Below are 6,132 nucleotides of genomic sequence, written 5' to 3'. Positions count from 1 at the left end.
TTGATAGAATAGAATAGAATTCTTTATTGGCCAAGTGTGATTGGACACACAAGGAATTGTCTTTGGTGCATATGCTCTCAGTGTATATAAGGAGAATAAAATACATTCACCAAGAATTAAAAGATACAACACTTAGTGATAGTCATAGGGAACAAATAAGCAATCAGATCATACTAGGAAACAATATAAATTGTAAGGATACATAAGTGGGAGGAGATGGGTGATAGGAATGATGAGAAGATTAATAGTAATGCAGACTTAGTGAATAGTTTGACAGTGTTGAGGGAATTATTTGTTTAGCAGAGTGATGGCGTTCAGGAAAAAACTGCTCTTGTGTCTAGTTGTTCTGGTGTTCAGTGCTCTATAGCATCGTTTTGAGGGTAGGAGTTGAAACAGTTTATGTCCAGGATGCAAAGGGTCTGTAAATATTTTCACAGCCCTCTTTTTGACTCGTGCAGTATACAGGTCCTCAATGGAAGGCAGGTTGGTAGCCATTGTTTTTTCTGCAGTTCTAATTATATGATGGGTTGTAGATGGGATCTTCTCTTAATCCACTAGCTCTCTCCAGAATGGGACACCCCCAGATGAGAGCCTCCCCAACCTAATGTACTCGGCACAACTTCAGCTAGGCACACATTCTCAATCTTTTCCCTCTAGAGAAAATCCTTCAGATGTTGACTGAGATCCTAAATTATCAATCCCCGTATTACCAGAAGCACCTGTGGTTGAGCTGCGTGGCTCAGCAACGCCAAGATGGTGGCCGTGGGTGCCATCTTGACTTATTTTTTTTAACTTCTCACTGCAGTTGTCATTGTTGATTCTTTGACATTTTGCAAATGTTTTCTCTCTGTTAGGAGACATTTTGGTGGTGGCTTGAGGGCCCAAGTGGTTTGTTCAAAAGTGCCATGTATTTATGTCCCCTTTGGATTGCTGTTTCTTCCTTGGACGTAAAGAAACTTGTCCTATCCTCCAGTGAACTCGACTTCATACGAACACAAACAGAACCTCAGCAAGCAAAATCGCCTGCTGGGATTTGCTGCTGTGGAGGGTGTGGTAACTTTTAAGACATACCACTCCAGAGCTTCCAAGAATCAACATATTAGAGATTTGTGTTCCGTTGTTGGTGAATGTCTGTGATTCCATAGCGGAGTTCGTGAATTTGATTTGATAGGACATTTACTTGAACGCCGAACAAACCACATGGAACTTCAAATGCAGATTCTTTTTTTTCCCACCCCCCACAAATCTAAACCTGTATTTAACTCTTGTCAAATCTAGGCCACTGTGCCGAAACCACAGAAGGCATTCGCTATGAAACGGTTGCTCTCCATAAGCACTTTTTGAGCCTTTGAGCCTTTCTTCCAATAAATCTAAAACAGAATGCATAATATAAAACCTGCCATTAATTTTCGTGTCCTCAAGAACAAGTTATATTTTTACTTTCTAAAACTTGGGTTCTTCTTTAGTTTCAGACAGGTTCTTACTGGAAGGGTCCAACAGCTGCAAAGAACAACAAGAGAAAAAAAAATTCAGGTCGCTGTGCAACCTAAGGTTGTTTCTTCAGGACACAACTGAAAGTGTAGAAGGATTGAGGAGTTACTCAAAATTGAGAAAGAGGGGTCAACCCAGGGGTGAAATGCTACCGGTTCGGGCCGGTTCGCCCAAACGGAATAAAAATGCTACCAGTTTGCCTGAACCAACAGTAAAAAAAAATGCTTAAAAAAAAAAGGTTCCAATGATCGTGGGAACAGCTGATTGTCACAGCTGATTCTTGGAACTTTTTAAAAACTTTTTTTAGTTAAAAATGCTAAAAAAGGTTTTTAAAAAACGTTGGCCACGCCTACCCAGTCACTCCACCACCATCAAGCCATGCCCACAGAACCGATAGGGAAAATTTTTGAATTTCACCACTGGGTCAACTTATTTTCCAAAGCGCCAGAAGGCAAGACAAGAAACAATGGATGGAAACTAATCAAGGAGAGAAGCAACCTAGAACGAAGGATAAAATTTCTGGCAGTGAGTACAATTAATCAGTGGAATGGCTTCCCTCCAGAAGTTATTGACCTACCCAAAGGGGAGAATGTTAGGAAATGAGGATTACCTACTTTGTTGGGTTGGCAATATATAAACCATCAATATAGCTTTAAGACTGCTGTATTGCATCATATTGTGTCCTGATTGGTTAGCTCTGTAGCCAATCTCCTTAAGAGGGAGCTAGAAACATGGTTTGTTTCTCTTTGCTGTTCTTGCTCTCTGATATCTCTGTATGCTACTGTTTGCAAATCCAGAAGAACTGTTTATTGTGAATGACTACGACGACTGGTAAGAAGACTTTGTTATTGGATTATCCCTGGACTGTCGTTTTGCTATCTCCTGCTTTATATGTGTATGACCTGGACTGTTTATTGGACTGTGCCTTACTATTTCCTGAAAGTAAACACAACTCAGTGTATCTGTGTGTTGACTGTGTTTATTCGTATCTACTCTCAATCGCTTTCATGTGTACACCCTTGCTATTCAAGGGTTACTCTGCAAATTCCTTAACAGTGTTCCATCACTGGAGGCGTTTAAGAAGAGACTGGACAGCCACTTGTCTGGTATGGTATAGGGTCTCCTGCTTTAGCAGGGGGTTGGACTAGAAGATCTCCAAGGTCCCTTCCAAGTCTGTTATTCTGTTAAATAAACAATGGTGAAAAGTAGGAGTTTCAGCAAGGTGTCAAATTGGCAAGATAGCAGGCACAGGCACCACACAGGTACAAAAGAGTCAGAACTTTGAACACAACTCCATACCTGCCATCTGGCAGGTGGTGGCCTCTCCTTCCCCCTTCCAGCTGATGTCCCCTGATGAAATATTTTCTAAACTTCCCATAGTCAGGAAGTTAAACTGATGCTGCTGTATTTTATTCCTTTGATTTCTTGGCCTGTATTTTAGAAAACAAAGATATAAGCGTTACAAAAAAGTGACTCCATTGACAGATGATTAAAACAGTGATTTGGGGAAATGCTGCATAAATCATCTTTAAACATTCCAAGATTACAAGGAAGCTTTGAATTCCTTTTCTGAAGTTGAAAAGGTGGGACCAAACATAAAAACACTCCAAAGTTTTTAAGGAATTACAGAAACAGGGTCTCTCTTATACAATCAGGGCATCTTTGCAGTTCATGCCTGAGAACTGTTTTGAACAACCATATTTTTCAGAGTATAAGACGCACCTTAGTTTTTGGGGAGAAAAATAAGAAAAAGGCTGATTGGCAGGTGGATCGGCCTCCCGGAATACCCCCAATTAGCTGTTCCCCGAGGTGAATTTTAGCAACAGGTTTGTTGGTTGTGAGCTCTGTGCCTTGCTTTTTTTTCTGCCTCTGAAACTTCTGAAACTCTGTTTCAGAAAAAACTTTTTTTCTTGCCTCTAAAAGCCTCCGAAACAGAGCTTCAGGAAAAAAGGCTTTTTTTCTGAAGCTTTGTTTGGAGGCTTTTTTTCTGAAGCTCTGTTTGGGGGCTTCTTTTTTGAAGCTCTGTTTGGAGGCTTTTTTTTCTGAAGATGTTTGGGGGCTTCTTTTCTGAAGCTTCGTTTCTGATGCTTTTTTCTGAAGCTTCGTTTCTGATGCTTTTTTCAGCCTCTGAAACCTCCGTTTGAGAAGCTGGGTGGGGCTACATTCGGAGTATAAGACGCACCCAGATTTTCACCCTCTTTTTTGGGGAAAAATGGTGTGTCTTATACTCTGAAAAATACGGTATGTCCCAAATAGAGATGACCTTATGAAGGCCAAATTGTCCAGGTAAAATATTTGGCCACCAAAGCAAAATGGTGGCAGATCCTTTTGATGCGGCCCCAGAACTGTTTAGCGCTTGTCACTTTAGCTGATGCATGTTGCATCAATTGAAATTTGCAACTTATTCAACAAGGCTAATTCAACGTTAAGTGCATTGCTGTGAATATCATCCAAGATGGACTTGTGTCTGTGGAGAAGGTGAGGGGCAGGAAAATGGCACCACACATCTCATGATATCAACGAGCATGACCAGGGGTGAAATCTAAAATTTGTTACTACCGGTTCTGTGGGCGTGGCTTGGTGGTGGTGGAGGTAATGTGACTGGGTGGGCATGGCCAATTTTTTTTTTTTTACTTTTAAAACCATTTTTTCTACAACCTCTGTGGCGAAGAGGTTGTAAAAAAATGCTTTCAAAAGGCTCTGACGATCCCAGCTGAGTTGCCTGATCGGCAGAGACTTTTTTTCTTTTAAATGCCTCTGGTGATCAGGCAACTCAGCTTGGATCGTCAGAGGCATTTAAAAGAAAAAAACAGAACTTTGATGTTATATATGTTGTCAGTAGGAAGGCTATTTTATGCACAAAAATGGAAGGACACTTTGATCGCCACAATGGACGAATGGTTGCAAAAGTTGATGCCGTTAGCAGAGATGGCTAAATTGGCAGCTTTGATTAAAGAAAAAAAAAACGATTATTTTCGTTTCTACTTGGAAACCGCTTCTGGGCTTTGTGCTTGAGATGGGAAAAAAATGAAACTTTGATTCTGGGTTTTACTGATTAGATAGGTTTGTTGTTATAGGAATGGCTAGTTTATACTAGTATGTAAAAGTTAAAAAGTTGAGGTTTGATGTTATTATCTTACTGCACCAAAGGGAGTCGGGGTTTTTGCATTACGAAGTCTGAGTAGGAGTGCACAATATATTAATCCTAAATTACGTGAAACCTATCCTGATTCTGTGTGTAGCTCTCAGTAATATGAATATAATATTAAAGTCGTGCTCATTGTACATTGCTCAAGCATGCAGAAAGGCCGAAGGCTCGTTAGAGAAAACACTGTAGTGGAAATTACTGGATAAAATCCTTCTGCTTGAAAATAAATTTATAAAAAAAAAAAAAAAAAGATGAAGAAAAAAATGGCAGCAATGCAGAAAGACAGGTTTGCTCTCTACGTTTGTTCCAACCGATCTGGCCAAAAGCCACCTCTGCAATTCAATCTGTTTCCAAAAAAAGTTGGTTCACAAACTATCACGTAACAAACATGTAGATGCACATATACTTGTGCATCAGTGGTGAAATCTACAATTTGTTACTACCGGTTCTGTGGGCGTGGCTTGGTGCTGGGGTAATGTGACTGGGTGGGCGTGGCCAATTTTTTAAAAAAACTTTTAAAAGCATTTTTTTCTACAACCTCTTTGGCAAAGAGGTTGTAAAAAAATGCTTTCAAAAGGCTCTGACGATCCCAGCTGAGTTGCCTGATCAGCATAGGCTTTCTTTCTTTTAAATGCCTCTGCCGATCAGGCAACTCAGCTTGGATCGTCAGAGGCTTTTAAAAGAAAAAAAAGCCTCTGATGATCGTGCGGCTCAGCTGGGCATGGTGGGGGGAGGGGGCAGGGATTTTTGCTTCCGGTTCTCCGAACCACCCACCTCCATCGCTACCGGATCGGGCGATCCGGTCCGAACCGGGAGCATTTCACCCCTGCTATGCATGTGTGAATATGGTTGATCGGGGGGGTTAGATGTATGCATGTTAAGCATTCTGGAGCCTATCTACAGCATAATATTGTGTGACATGGGGAGTCCTCGACTTACAATCACAACTGAGCCCAATATTTCTGTTGCTAAGGGAGACATTGGTTAAGTCAGTTTATCACCTCTCTTGCCACAGTTTTAAAGAGAATCCCTGCAGTTGTTAAGTGAGCAACACAGTTATTAAGTGAATCTGGCTTCCCCACTGACTTTGCTCGTCAGGTTACAAAAGTTGATCACATAACCCAAGGACATTGCAGCCGTCATAAGTATGAGTCCGTTGCCAAGTGTCTGGATTTTGGATCATGTGACCCTGTGGATGCTGCAATGGTCGTAAGTGTGAAAAACGGTCATAAGTCCCTTTTTTCAGTGTCGTTGTGACTTTGAATGCTCACTCAACGAACTGTTGTAATTAGAAGACTATCTGTACACCTTTATTCCAGAGGTCCATGGGGTGTATGGTGTCAAAATCTGCAAAATGGAAATTTTGCCCTTGTAACTGAAGTCCCTCCATTGTAACTGAAGCCCCTCTATTTTCATACATGCTTCACTTGTTCATTGTCACAGCACAGCCATGAATTAAACACTCAGCCTATCATATCCATATAATGAGCAGT

General features: G+C 41.0%; 1 long non-coding RNA gene across 1 annotated transcript; it reads right to left on the bottom strand.

Annotated features, from left to right (window-relative positions):
• On the bottom strand, positions 1 to 5,625 carry LOC148112947 (uncharacterized). The gene is made up of 2 exons (XR_015728782.1): positions 2,791 to 5,625; positions 1 to 1,500 (listed from the first exon to the last, which is right to left on the bottom strand). It is a non-coding gene; the product is annotated as an uncharacterized LOC148112947 (long non-coding RNA).
• Positions 5,626 to 6,132: the final 507 nt, after the last annotated feature.

Source organism: Pantherophis guttatus, chromosome 7, assembly GCF_059756535.1.
Source record: "Pantherophis guttatus breed Tessera chromosome 7, ASM5975653v1, whole genome shotgun sequence".
Classification (NCBI taxonomy): Eukaryota; Metazoa; Chordata; class Lepidosauria; order Squamata; family Colubridae; genus Pantherophis; species Pantherophis guttatus.
Note: the sequence above shows the minus strand (reverse complement) of the source record. Positions and strands in the feature narration are given on the sequence as shown.